At 39.6% G+C, this 14,048-nt stretch overlaps 1 protein-coding gene across 6 annotated transcripts in view; it reads left to right on the top strand.

The window, feature by feature from the left end:
- ST7L (suppression of tumorigenicity 7 like) overlaps positions 1-14,048 on the top strand; it is a 135,573-nt gene that overhangs the window by 105,948 nt on the left and 15,577 nt on the right. For all 6 annotated transcript variants that reach the window (XM_089917934.1, XM_089917939.1, XM_089917938.1 and 3 more), the window contains one exon: positions 1-14,048. This exon is cut by the window's left edge; it is cut by the window's right edge and continues 15,577 nt beyond it. The gene's annotated coding sequence lies outside the window, so the exon portion shown is untranslated.

The following is a 14,048-nucleotide window of genomic DNA, read 5'->3' on the forward strand; positions in this document are numbered from 1 at the left end:
GTTTGTACCCTTTGACCAAACTTTTCCCATTTCCCCCACCCACCAGCCCCTGGTAACCACCATTCTACTCTCTGTTTCTATAAGTTTGACTTTTTTCTTAGATTCCACATGTAAGTGATACCATAGAGTATTTGTCTTTCTCTTCTGGCTTATTTCACTTAGCATAATGACCTCAAGTTTCATCTGTGTCATCACAAATGGCAGGATTTCTTCTTTTTTTATGGCTGAATAATATTCCATTGTATACTACATTTTCTTTATCCATTCATTTGTCAATGGACACTTAGGTTGTTTTCATATCTTGGCTATCACGAATAATGCTGCAGTGGACATGGTAGTGCAGATATCTCTTTGGGATACTGATTTTGCTTTCTTCAGATATATTCCCAGAAGTGGGATTGCTGGAGAATATGGTAGTTCTATTTTTACTTTTTTGAGGAACTTCCATACTGTTTTCCATAGCGGCTGTACCAGTTTACTTTTCCATCAACAGTGTACAGGGTACCCCTTTCTCCACATCCTTGCCAACATTTCTTATCTATTGTCTTTTTGATGATAGCCATTCTAACAGGTGTGAAGTGGTGTCTCTGCACTTCGCTGTTGATTAATGATGTTGAGCACCTTTTCATGTACCTGTTGGCCACTTGTATGTCTTTTTTGGAAAAATGTCTATTCAGTTCTCTTGCCCATTTTTAAATTGGATTATTTGTTTTTCGTTTTTGTTATTGAGTTACGAGCTCCTAGATATTAACCCCTGGTCAGATACATGGTTTCCAAATACTTTCTCCCATTCTGTAGATTGCCTTTTCATTTTTTTGACTGTTTCCTTTGCTGTGCAGAAAAGGTTTTTCATTTGATGTAGAATCACTTGTATAATTTTGCTTTTGTTGCCTATGCTTTCGGCATCTTATCCAAATATCATTGCCAAGACCAATGTCGAAGAGATTTTTCCCTATGTTTTTTACTAGGAGTTTTACAGTTTCAGATCTTACATTTAAATCTTTAATCCATTTTGAGTTAATTTTTGTGAGTGGGTAAATAGGGGTCCAATTTCATTCCTTTTCCAAAAAAAATATTTATTTATTTGGCTGTGCTGGGTCTTTTTTTTTTTTTTTTTTTTTTTGTTGTACGCGGACCTCTCACTGTTGTGGCCTCTCCCGTTGCAGAGCACAGGCTCCGGACGGGCAGGCTCAGTGGCCATGGCTCACGGGCCCAGCCACTCCGCGGCATGTGGGATCTTCCCGGGGCGGGGCACGAATCCGTGTTCCCTGCATTGGCAGGCGGACTCTCAACCACTGTGCCACCAGGGAAGCCCACTGGGTCTTTTTTTTTGTGCCTGCATTGGGTCTTTGTTACTGTACACGGGCTTTCTCTAGTTGCGGCGAGTGGGGACTACTCTTCGTTGGGGTGCACAGGCTTCTCATTGTGGTGGCTTCTCTTGTTGCAGAGCACGGGCTTTAGGCACGTGGGCTTCAGTAGTTGCAGCTTGTGTGTTCAGTAGTTGTGGCACGCAGGCTCTAGGGCACGTGGGCTTCAGTGGTTGTGGTGCACGGGCTTAGTTGCTCCACAGGATGTGGGATCTTCCTGGACCAGGGATCAAACCTGTGTCCCCTGCATTGGAAGGCAGATTCTTAACCACTGCACCACCAGGGAAGTCCCTGCGCCGGGTCTTAGTTGTGCCATGCAGGATCGTTTTAGTTGGTACATGTGGAATCTTTTTTTAAAATTGTGACATGTGGGATCTTCATTGCAGCATGCAGGATCTTTAGTTGTGGCGTGTGGGATATTTAGTTGTGACGTGCGAACTCTTAGTTGTGTTATGTAGGATCTAGTTCCCTGACCAAGGATCAAACCCGGACCCCCTGCATTGGGAGTGCAGAGTCTTAGCCACTGGACCACAAGGGAAGTCCCCAGTTTCATTCTTTTGAATGTGAGTATCCAGTTTTCCCACCACCATTTGTTGAAGAGACTATCATTTCCGCATTGTGTGTTCTTGGTGCCCTCGTCAAAGGTTAGTTGACTGTATATGTGTGGGGTTTATTTCTGGACTCTCTGTTTTTTGTTTTGTTTTGTTTTGTTTTGTTTGCAGTACGCGGGCCTCTCACTGTTGTGGCCTCTCCCATTGTGGAGCACAGGCTCCAGACGCGCAGGCTCAGTGGCCGTGGCTCACGGGCCTAGCCACTCCGTGGCATGTGGGATCTTCCTGGACTGGGGCACGAACCTGTGTCCCCTGCATCAGCAGGCAGACTCTCAACCACTGCACCACGAGGGAAGCCCTGAACTCTCTATATGTTCCATTGATTTACATGTCTGTTTTTATGCCAGTACCATACTCTTTTGATTATTATAGCTTTATAATATAGTTTGAAGTCAGGAAGTGTAATGGCTCCATCTTTGTTTTTCTCAAAATTACTTTGGCTATTCGGGGTCTTTCGTGGTTTCATACATTTTAGGATTGTTTTTTCTATTTCTATGAAAAACGCAGCTGGAATTTTGATAGGGATTGCACTGAATCTGTAGATCACTTCTGGTAGTAAGGACATTTTAACAACATTAATTCTTCCAATCCAAGAACATGGGATATCTATATTTATTTGTGTCTTCTTCAGTTTCTTTCATCAGTGTTTTATAGTTTTCAGTGGATAGGTCTTACACACCTCCTTGGTTAAATTTATTTCTAATTTTGTTTTTGATAATACTGTAAATGGGATTGCCTTCTTACTTTCTCATTGTTTTCTGGCTGTTTTGTAGTCCCTCTATTTCTTCCTGTATTCATATCTTCCTTTGTGATTTGATGATTTTCTGTAGTGGTATGCTTTGATTCCTTTCTCTTTATCTTTTGTGTATTTACTATAGGTTTTTGCTTTGTGCTTACCATGAGGCTTACATAAAATATCTTATAGTTGTAACAGTCTATTCTAAGCTGATAACAACTTTGATCACATACAAAAATTCTACCCTTTTACTCCTCCCTCATTTCATGTTTTTGATGCAACAATTTACATCTTTTTATATTGTGTACCATTAACAAATTATTGTAGCTATATTTATTTTTAATACTTTTGTCTTTTAATCTTTATAGTGGAGTTAAGTGATTTACACACCACCATTACAGTAGAGTATTCTTAACTTGATAATATACTTACATTTACCAGAGAGTTTTATACTTTCATATGTTTTCTCACATTACTAATCCATATTTCTTTCATTTCAGCTTAAAGAACCCCCTTTAATATTTCTTATAAGGCAGGTCTAGTGGTGATGAATTCCCTCAGCTTTTGTTTGTCTTGGGAAGTCTTATCCCTCCTTCATTTCTGAAGGACAGCTTTGCTGGGGAAAACTTTTTGGTTGGAAGTTTTTTTTTTTTTTTTTTTTTTTTAAACATCTTTATTGGGGTATAATTGCTTTACAATGGTGTGTTAGTTTCTGCTTTATAACAAAGTGAATCAGTTATACATATACATATGTTCCCATATGTGGTTGGAAGTTTTTAATATCAGTACTTTGAATATATTGTTCCACTCTCTCCTAGTCTGCAAGATTTCTGCTGAGAGCCCCACTGATAGCCTTATGGGGGTTCCATTGTATGAGATGAAGTTTTTTTTTTTTTCCTCTCACTGCTTTCAAAATTATCTTTGTATCTGATTTTTGAAAGTTTTATTATAATGTGTTTTGGTGAAGTCTTCTTTGAGTTGAATCTATATGGGGACCTGTGAGTTTCATGTACTTCAATGTCCATATGCCTCCCAGATTTGGGAAGTTTTCAATTATTTTTTCTTTAAACTTTCTGTCCCTTTCTCTCTCTCTCTTCTCCTTCTGGGACTCCTGTAATGCAAACACTGTTTTACATTGTTTTACTTTATGATGCCCCATAATTCATGTAGTCTTTCTTCATTCTTTTTTATTCTTTTTTCTTCTCTAACTGGTTGATTTCAAATGACCCATCTTTGAGTTTATAGATTCATTTTTCTGCTTGATCAAGTCTGTTGTTGATCTTTTGATTGCATATTTTATTTTATTCACTGTATTTTTCAGCTCCAGAATATTTTTTTGTTTTTTTGTTCTTTTTTTTTACAATTTTTAGCTCTTGTTGAACTTCTTTTTTTTTTTTTTTTTTTTTTTTTGCCACACTGCATGGCATGTAGGATTTTATTTCCCCGACCAGGGATCAAACCCATACCCCCTGTGGTGGAAGCATGGAGTCTTAACCACTGGACCACCAGGGAAGTCCCTCTTGTTGAACTTCTTGTTTGGTTCATATATTGTTTTCCTGATTTTATTGAATTATCTGTCTGTAGTCTCTTGTAGCTTGCTGAGCTTCCTTAAAACAGTTATTTTGAATTCTTTGTCCAGTTCTTTGTCTTGCACAGTGTTAAAGTGGTGTGTGTAGGGGAGAAATGGGGGCTGGAAGCCCTGGTCCTCAGGCAGTGCAACAGCAGCTCCTTCTGATGGAGAGGTATGGCAGCGTCCTCCCTGGGGGTTTGTAGTGGCAATGGCTGTTGGTTACCTCAGTAGTGAAAGCTTCCAGTGTCCTCTGTGGAGCAGACCACTGGGATCTTCACTGTCAAACACTACAGAGTCTTGCACTGTGAAAGCTGCATGGAGTCCATGGATGTCATGAGGGTTGTTGAGGTCCTCAGCTGCAAAGCAGAGCAGGCTGCTGCTCTCGGACTATGTATCTGCTGCCTGGCTTATACTGATAACCCCTGACTTTATTCTTTATTCCTAGATGTTTCCAGATATCTCTGCTAAGCCAATCTGCCTAGCAGTTCTTTCTGTGTGGTTATTGTCCATTTTTTGCTCCACTATGTGGCTGGAGGTTCTTTTTTTTTTTTAATAGATTATTTCCAATCTTTTTTTCTTAGAATATCTTTATTTCCCCTTTATTTTTTCTAGTTACATTGAGATATAATTGTCATACAATACTGCATAAGTTTAAGGTGCAGAGGTTCTTAAATGAATGCTTGGGCTTTCCCAGGTCTATTTTAGTTCATGGATAGATGTTTAATTTTTTTTAATTAATTACTTTATTTATTTATGTATTTATTGCTGTCTTGGCTCTTCGTTGCTGCACACGAGCTTTCTCTACTTGGGGCGAGCAGGGGCTACTCTTCGTTGAGGTGCGTGGGCTTCTCATTACGGTGGCTTCTCTTATTGAGGAGCACAGACTCTAGGCATGCAGTCTTCAGTATTTGTGGCACGCAAGCTTCAGTAGTTGTGGCACATGGGTTCTAGAGCGCAGGCTCAATAGTTGTGGTGCAGAGGCTTAGCTGCTGCATGGCATGTGGGATCTTCCCAGACCAGGGCTCGAACCGGTGTCCCCTATATTGGCAGGTGGATTCTTAACCACTGTGCCACCAGGGAAGTCCAAACAAGTGGTATTTGAAATTAAAAACACAGTGCCATTTACATTAGCATCCCCCAAAAGTGAAATAGTTAGGGATAAATCTAACAAAATATGTACAAGATCCTTATGTGGAAAACTACAAAATTGTGATGAATGAAATCAATAACTAAATAAATGGAGAGATAGTCCATGTTCATGGATAGGAAGACTCAATTTTGTCAAAATGCCCGTTCTTCCCACTTGATCTTCCAAAACTTGGAAGAAACCAATTGTCCATCAACAAGTGACTCAATAAACAAACTGTGGTGCATTTAGACAATGGAATATTATTCAGCACTAAAAAAAATGAGCTATCAAGACATAGAGGAACCTTAAATGCATCTTCCTAAGTGAAATAAGCCAGTCTGAAAAGTATACGTACTATATGATTTCAATTATATAATTACAATTATATTACATTTTGGGAAAAGTAAAATATGGAGACAATAAAAGCATCAGTGGTTACCAGGTGTTTGGGGGGAGGGAGTGATATAAGGCAGAGCACAGGGGATTTTTAAGACATAGAAACTATTCCATATGATACTGTAATGGTGGATACATATCACTGTATATTTGTCAAAACCCATAAAATGTACAACACCAAGAATAAACATTAATGTAAACTATGGACTTTGGGTGATAATGATGTGTCAATGTAGGTTCATAGATCGTAACAAATGTACCACTCTGATGTCGGATTTTGATAGTGGGGGAAGCTGTGCATATGTAGGGGTAAGGGATATATGGGAAATCTATGCACCTTCCTCTCAATTTTGCTGTGAACCTAAAACTGCTCTAAAAAACAGCCTAATTTTTTTTAAAAGGACACTAAAAATGGGCAAAGCCTATGAATAGACAATTCTCAGAACTACAAATGTTTATTGAGCATTGGTAATCAGGGAAATATGGAATAAAACAATAAGATACCACTTATTTACCCATCAAACTGGAAAAAAATTAAAATACTTATGTCCAAATTTGGTAAGGGTATAGGGAAATTGGCAATAATATATTGTTGTTAAAAGTGTAAAGTGGTAAAATCTTTTTAAAGGACATTGTGGTAATACGTATCAAAATTGAAAACAGGCATGCCCTTTGACCTAGCAGTTTCACTTCAAGAGAAATACTCACATATTTCTCCAAGATATATGTGTAATACTGATTGTACCATAAATCTGGACATAACCTAGATGTTCATCAATAGGAGCGTAGTTAGGTAAATTATGATATATGCACAGCTTGGAATATTACATGGCAACTACAAAGAATAGCAAATAACCTAAGTATGTTGTTAAGAGTATAATATGAGTAGTTGATGCCAATTCTATTAAAATAATTATGTATACTTTATGATAGCAAGTGCATAACAGTATCTGGAAGGAAATAGGTAATTATGCTTAACTCTAAGAAGGAGTATGGAGGGACTTCCCTGGTGGTCCAGTGGGTAAGACTCCGTGCTCCCAGTGCAGGGGATCCGGGTTCGATCCCTGGTTGGGGAACTAGATCCTGCATGCATGCCACAACTAAGAGTTCGCATGCCACAACTAAGACCTGGCACAGCCAAAATAAATAAATAAATAATTTTTTAAATAAGAAGGGGTATGGAATGGGGGATATGGTGGTAGAGGGATTTTCACTTTTTACATAGTGATTCAGATATATATATATATATATATATGTATATATATGTATATATATATATATATATATATATATATATATCTGAATTTTCAGATTCTTTTCCCGTATAGGTTATTGCAAAATATTGAGTATGGTTCCCTGTGCTATACAGTAGGTCCTTGTTGGTCATCTATTCTATATATAATAGTGTGTATATGTTAATCCCAAACTCCTAATTTATCCCTCCCCCCCTTTCCCCTTTGGTAACCATAATTTTGTTTTCTATGTCTGTGAGTCTGTTTCTGTTTTGTAAATAAGTTCGTTTGTATCTTTTTTTTAGATTCCACATATAAGCAATCTCATATGTTATTTGTCTTTATTTGTCTTTCTCTGTCTGGCTTACTTCATTTAGTATGGTAATCTGTAGGTCCATCCATGTTGCTGCAAAGGGTATTATTTCATTCTTTTTTATGGCTGAGTAGTATTCCATTTCATATATGTACAATATCGTCTTTATCCATTCAGCTGTTGATGGACATTTAGGTTGCTTCCATGTCTTGGCTGTTGTAAATAGTGCTGCTATAAACAGTGGGGTGCATGTTTCTTTTGAATTAGAGTTTTCTCTGGATATATGCCCAGGAGTGGGATTGCAGGATCATATGGTAACCCTAGTTTTAGTTTTTTAAGGAACCTCCATCCTGTTCTCCACAGTGGCTGTACCAATTTACATTCCCACCAACAGTGTAGGAGGGTTTCTTTTTCTCCACACCCTCTCCAGCATTTATTACTTGTACACTTTTTGATGATGGCTGTTCTGACTGGAGAGAGGTGGTACCTCATTGTATGATTTTCTATATTGATTTCCTGTTTTCAATTTCATTGATTTCTTTATTTTTAAGAATAAATTCTTTTTTTAAAAAATATTTATTTATTTTGACTGTGTTGGGTCTTAGTTGTGGCATGCGGGATCTTCACTGAGGCGTGTTTAGTTGTGGCATGTGAACTCTTAGTGTGGCATGCATGTGGAATCCCCAACCAGGGATCAAACCCAGGCCCTCTGCATTGGGAGTGTGGAGTCTTACCCACTGGACCACCAGGGAAATCCCATTTTCATTGATTTCTGCTCTAATTTTTATTATTTCTTTTCTTCTGCTTACTTATAGTTGATTTGCTCTTCTTTTTCTAGTTCCCTAAGGTGGAAGCTTACATCGTTAATTTTAGATTTTTTTTCTAATATGTGCATTCAGTGTTATAACTTTCCCTCTAAGGATTGTTTTTGCTGCATTTCATAAAATTTGATAAATTGTATTTTCATTTTTATTTAGTTTAAAATATTTTAAAATTTTGTCTTGTGATTTCTCCCTTGACCCAACTGTTTAGATGTGTGTTGTTTAATCTCCAAGTATTTTGGGATTTTCCAGCTATCTTTCTGTCATTGATTTCTGGATTTTTTTTAAAAAATGTTTATTTATTTATTTATTTGGCTGTGCTTGTTCTTAGTTGCAGCACGTGGGATCTTCGCTGTGGCATGTGGGATCTTCCTTGTGGCATGCGGGATCTTTGTTGCGGCATGCAGGCTCTTTAGTTGCGGCATGCATGTGGGATCTAGTTCCCTGACTAGGGATTGAACCTGGGCCCCCTGCATTGGAAGTGCAGAGTCTTACCCACTGGACGACCAGGGAAGTCCCTGATTTTTGGATTGATTCCATTGTGGTCTGAGAACAGACACTGTATGATTTCTATTCCTTTAAATTTGTCAAGGTGTGTTTTCTGGCCCAGGATGTGGTCTGTCTTGGTGAATGTTTTATGTGAGCTTGAGAAGAATATGTATTCTGCTGTTGTTGGATGAAGTGGTCAGTAGATGTCAAATACAACCAGTTAATCGATAGTGCTGTTGAGTTCAATTATGTTCTTACTGATTTTCTGCCTGCTAGATTTGGCCACTTCTGATAGAGGGGTGTTGAAGTCTTCAACTGTAATAGTGGATCCATCTATTTCTCTTTGCTGTTCTATCCATTTTTACCTCGTGTATTTTGATGCTCTCTTGTTAGGTATACACATTAAGGATTGATAAGTCTTCTTGGAAAATCGACTCCTTTATCATTGTGTTATACCCCTCTTTATCCCTGATAATTTTCCTTACTTTGAAGTCTGCTTTGTCTGAAATTAATACAGCTACTCCTTTTCTTTTTTTATTTTAAAAGTTTTTTATTGAAGTATACTAGACTTGCAATATTATGTTAATTTCCCATGCGCAGCATAGTACTCCTGCTTTCTTTTTCTTTTTTAAAGTTATTTATTATTTATTTATTTATTTTTGGCTCACGCTGGGTCTTTAGTTGTGGTATGTGGGATCTTCACTGCGGCATGTGGGATCTTTAGTTGCGGCATGTGGACTTCTTAGTTGCGGCATGTGGACTCAGTTGTGGCATGTAAGTTCTTTAGTTGCAGCATGCATGGGGGATCTAGTTCCCCAACCAGCGATTGAACCTGAGCCCCCTGCATTGGGAACACAGAGCCTTACCCACTGGACCACCAGGGAAGTCCCCACTCCTGCTTTCTTTTGATTAATATTAGCATGATATATCTTTCTCTGTTCATTTACTTTTGATCTGTATGTTTCTTTATATTTAAAATGGGTTTTGTGTAGACAACATACAGGTTGCATTTTGTTTTTTGATCCACTCTTACAATCTCTGTCTTTTAATTGGCGTATTTAGACCATTGACTTTAAAATGATTACTGACACAGTTGGATTGATATCTACCGTATTTGTTTCTGTTTTCTATTCATTGCCCTTGTTCTTTGTTCCTGTTTTTGCCTTTCATTCTTTTTCTGCCTTTTATGGTTTTAACTGAGCATTTTACATGAACCCATTTTCTCTCTTTAGCATATCAATTATAATTCTTTTTTACAAATTGAAGGTTTATGGCAACCCTTCATTATCAGATGATGGTTAGCATTTTTTTAGCAATAAATTATTTTTAAATTAAGGTATGTACATTGTTTTTTTTAGACATAATGTTATTGCACACTTAATAGACTACAGTATAGTATAAACATAACTTTTATATGTCCTAGGAAACCAAAACATTCATGTGACTCACTTTGTTGAGGTATTTGTTTTATTGAGGTGGTCTGGAACCAAACCCTCAATATCTCCTAGATATGCCTGTATAGATATATTTATATTTGTACTGCTTGGTGTTCTCTGAGCTTCTTGGATCTGTGGCTTGGTAGCTGATATTAATTTGGGGAAATTCTCAGTTATTATTGCTTCAAGTATTCTGTTCCTTTCTCTCTTTCTGGTATTCCTCTTACATGTATGTTACACTTCTTGTAGTTGTCCCACATTTCTTGGATATTCTTTTCTGCTTTATTCTCCATCTTTTTTTCTCTTTGCTTTTCAGTTTTGGAAATTTCTATTGAGATATCCTCAAGTTCAGAGATTCTTTCCTCAGTTGTATGCCATCTACTAAATGTGCTCATCAAAGGCATTCTTTATTTCTGTTACAGTGTCTTTGACCTCTAATATTTCTTTTTGATTCTGTCTTAGAATTTCCAGCTCTCTGCTTACATTACATTGTCTATTCTTGCATGCTGTCTATTTTGTCCATTAGAGTGCTTAGTACTTAGTCATAGTTGTTTTAAATTCCTGTTCTGATATTCCCAACATATCTGCCATATTTGAGTCTGTTTTTGATGTCTCTTCAAACTGCTTTTTTACCCTTTAGAGTGCCTTGTAATTTTTTCTTGATAGCTGGACATTATGTACTGGGTCAAAGGAACTTCAGTAAATAGACTTTTAGCAATGTGGTGGTAAGATGTGGGAGGAGAGGAAGCATTCTATAGCCCTTGATTAGGTCTCAGTTTTTTAATGAGCCTATTCTTCTGAACTATGAACTTCCCAAGTGCTTCTCAGACCACCCCACTCCCCAACCCACCCAGTTACAAGGGGAAAAATGAATAGAGTGGGCTAGAGTTGGGTATTCCTCTTTTTCCATATGGAAGACTAGAGTGTATACGAGTTGCATATTTCCCTTTCCCCTGTTCAGTTAGGCTCTGAAAAAACACCAGTTTAGGTTCAAGTGAAATAGTTTTCTCCTGAGGGCAGGCCTTGTTAAAAACGCTCTGAAGTGTGAGGTAAAGATGGTAAAGTAGGAAGACCCTGAGCTCACCTCCTCCCATGGGCACACCAAAATTACAACTATTTACAGAGCAACTGTCAATGAGAATGACCTGAAGACTAGCAGAAAAGATCTTCTGCAACTAAAGATTATAAAGAAGGAACCACAATGAGATGTAGGAGGGGCAGAGACTCAGTATAGTCAAGACCCACACCCCCAGGTAGGTGATCCACAAGTAGAAAGATAATCACAATTGCAGAGGTTCTCTCCAAGGAATGAGGGGTCCAAACACCACATCAGGCTCCCCAACCTGGGGAGTCCTGCACCGGGAAGATGAACGCCAGAACATTTGGCTTTGAGGGCCAGTGGGGTTTGATTTTGGGGAAGCCAGGGGGCTGTAGGAAACAGAGAATTCTCTTTTAAAGAGCACACAAATCTCTCACATACTCCAAGACCAAGGACAGAAGCAGTAATTTGAAAGAAGGGTCAGACACACTTGCTGATCTTGGAAAGCCTCCTGAAGAGGCAGGAGGGAACGGGAGCTCACTATGGGGATATAGATACTGGTAGCAGCCATTTTTGGGAGCTCATTCTATTACGAGGACACTGGAGCTGGCAAGCACTATTTTGGAATCCTCCCTCTAAGTTTTTGTTTTTGTTTTTTTTTAATTAATTAATTATATTTATTTTTTGGCTGCGTTGGGTCTTCTGTTGCTGTGTGCAGGCTTTCCCTAATTGCGGTGAGCGGGGGCTACTCTTCATTTCGGTGCACGGGCTTCTCATTGCAGTGGCTTCTCTTGTTGCGGAGCACGGCTCTAGGTATGCGGGCTTCAGTAGTTGTGGCATGCGGGCTCAGTAGTTGTGGCTCACGGACTCTAGAGCACAGGCTCAGTAGTTGTGGCGCATGGGCTTAGTTGCTCTGCGGCCTGTGGGATCTTCCCAGACCAGGGCTCGAACCGTGTCCCCTGCATTGGCGGGTGGATTTTTAACTACTGTGCCACCAGGGGAGTCCCCTCCCTCTAGCTTATTAATGCAGGGATCTGGCCCCACCCATCAGCCTGTTGGCTCTAGTCCTGGGAAATGGGACAATCAGCTAGCTGGGTGGGGACACAGTCCCGCCCACAAGCAGGCAGGCTGCCCTAGACCGCCTTGAGCCTGCAGCCATCCCAGGACCCAGCCACACCTACCAGAGGACCCAGGACATGGTCCCACCCACCAGTGGACTGGCACTAGCCCTGGGACCCCTGGGACTTTGCAGCCAGCTCTTGGGACCTGGCCCTGCCCACCAGCGGGCTGACACTAGCTCTGAGACCCAGCCTCACCCACTAGTGGGTGAGCACCGGCCCTGGGACCTCCTGGGACCTGGCCCCACCCACCAGCAGGTCCATACCAACTTCAGGACCCCCCAAGGCCCCTGCAGTCAGAGATCCTGGGACCTGGGCCCACCCACCAGTGGTCCGGCCCTGGCCTCGGGACCCCCTGGGCCTCTACAGCCAGCCACCTTGTGACCTGGCTCTGCCACCAGTGGGCCAGCACCAGGACTGGGACTCCCCAGGCAATACAGCTAGCTGGGCTAGGACCGAGCCCTGCCCATCAGCAGCTGGAAACCTCTGCACTAAGCAAAACCTGACAATCAACTGGGCCAGGATTCAGCCATGCCTATAAGCACACTTATAGTAGTCAGTCCATCACAACAGAAGGGCCCACTCAGCTCATATAGGGGACACCCCTAGAGCATATTGCTCTGCAGACCAGAAGGGAGTGGCACGATACATTTAAAGGAATGAAAGGGAAAAACCTACAACCAAGAATATTCTACCTGGCAAGGCTATTATTCAGATTTGAAGGACTGATCAAGTTTTACAGATAAGCAAAGGTTAAAGGAATTCAGCATCTAAATATAAGACTGGAAACTGTAAAGCTCTTAGAAGAAAGCATAGGCAGAACACTCTTTGACATAAAATGTAGCAGTATTATTTTGGATCTGTCTGCTAAGGCAAAGGAAACAAAAACACCAAATGGGACCTAATTAAACTTAAAAGCTTTTGCACAGCAAAGGAAACCATTGACAAAACTAAAAGACAACCTACGGAATGAGAGAAAATATTTACAAACGATATGACTAATAAGGGGTTAATACCCAATATATATAAACAGCTCATACAACTCAAAAAAAAAACAAAAACAAAAACCTGATTTAAAAAATGGGCAGAAGACCTGAAGAGACATTTTCCCAAAGAAGACATACAGATGCCCAACAGGCTTATGAAAAGATGCTCAACATCATTAATCATCAGACAAATGCAAATCAAACCACAATGAGATACCACCTCACACCCACCAGCATGGCTGTCATCAAAAAGACCACAAATAACAAATGTTGGTGAGGATGTGGAGAAAAGAGAACCCTTGTACAGTGTTGTTGGGAATGTAAATTGGTGCAGCCACTATGGAAAACAATATGGAATTTTCTCAAAAAAACTAAAACTAGAACTACCATACAATCTAACAATTCCATTCCTAGGTATTTATCCAAAAAAGACAAAAACACTAATTTGAAAAAACATGTGCATCCTTATATTCATTGCAGCATTATTTACAATAGCCAAATACTGTATGATATCACTTATATATGGAATCTAAAATCAAAACTAATGAACAAACATAAGAAAACAGAAACAGAGTCATAGGTACAGAGAGCAAATGAGTGGTTGCCTGAGGGGAGAGGAGTGGGGGAATGAGAGAAATAGGTGAGGAGTTTAAGAGGTACTAACTTTCAGTTACAAAATAAACAAGTGTGGGTATGAAATGTACGGTGTTGGGAACACAGTCAATAATTATGCAATATTTTGTATGGTGACATGGTAACTAGACTTATTGTGATGATCAGTTTCTAATGTACAGAAACATCTAAT

The sequence above is a fragment of the Delphinapterus leucas genome, chromosome 1 (genome assembly GCF_059928025.1).
Source record: "Delphinapterus leucas isolate spDelLeu-1000000601 "Yukka" chromosome 1, BTC_Dleu_Yukka2, whole genome shotgun sequence".
NCBI classification, from domain to species: Eukaryota; Metazoa; Chordata; class Mammalia; order Artiodactyla; family Monodontidae; genus Delphinapterus; species Delphinapterus leucas.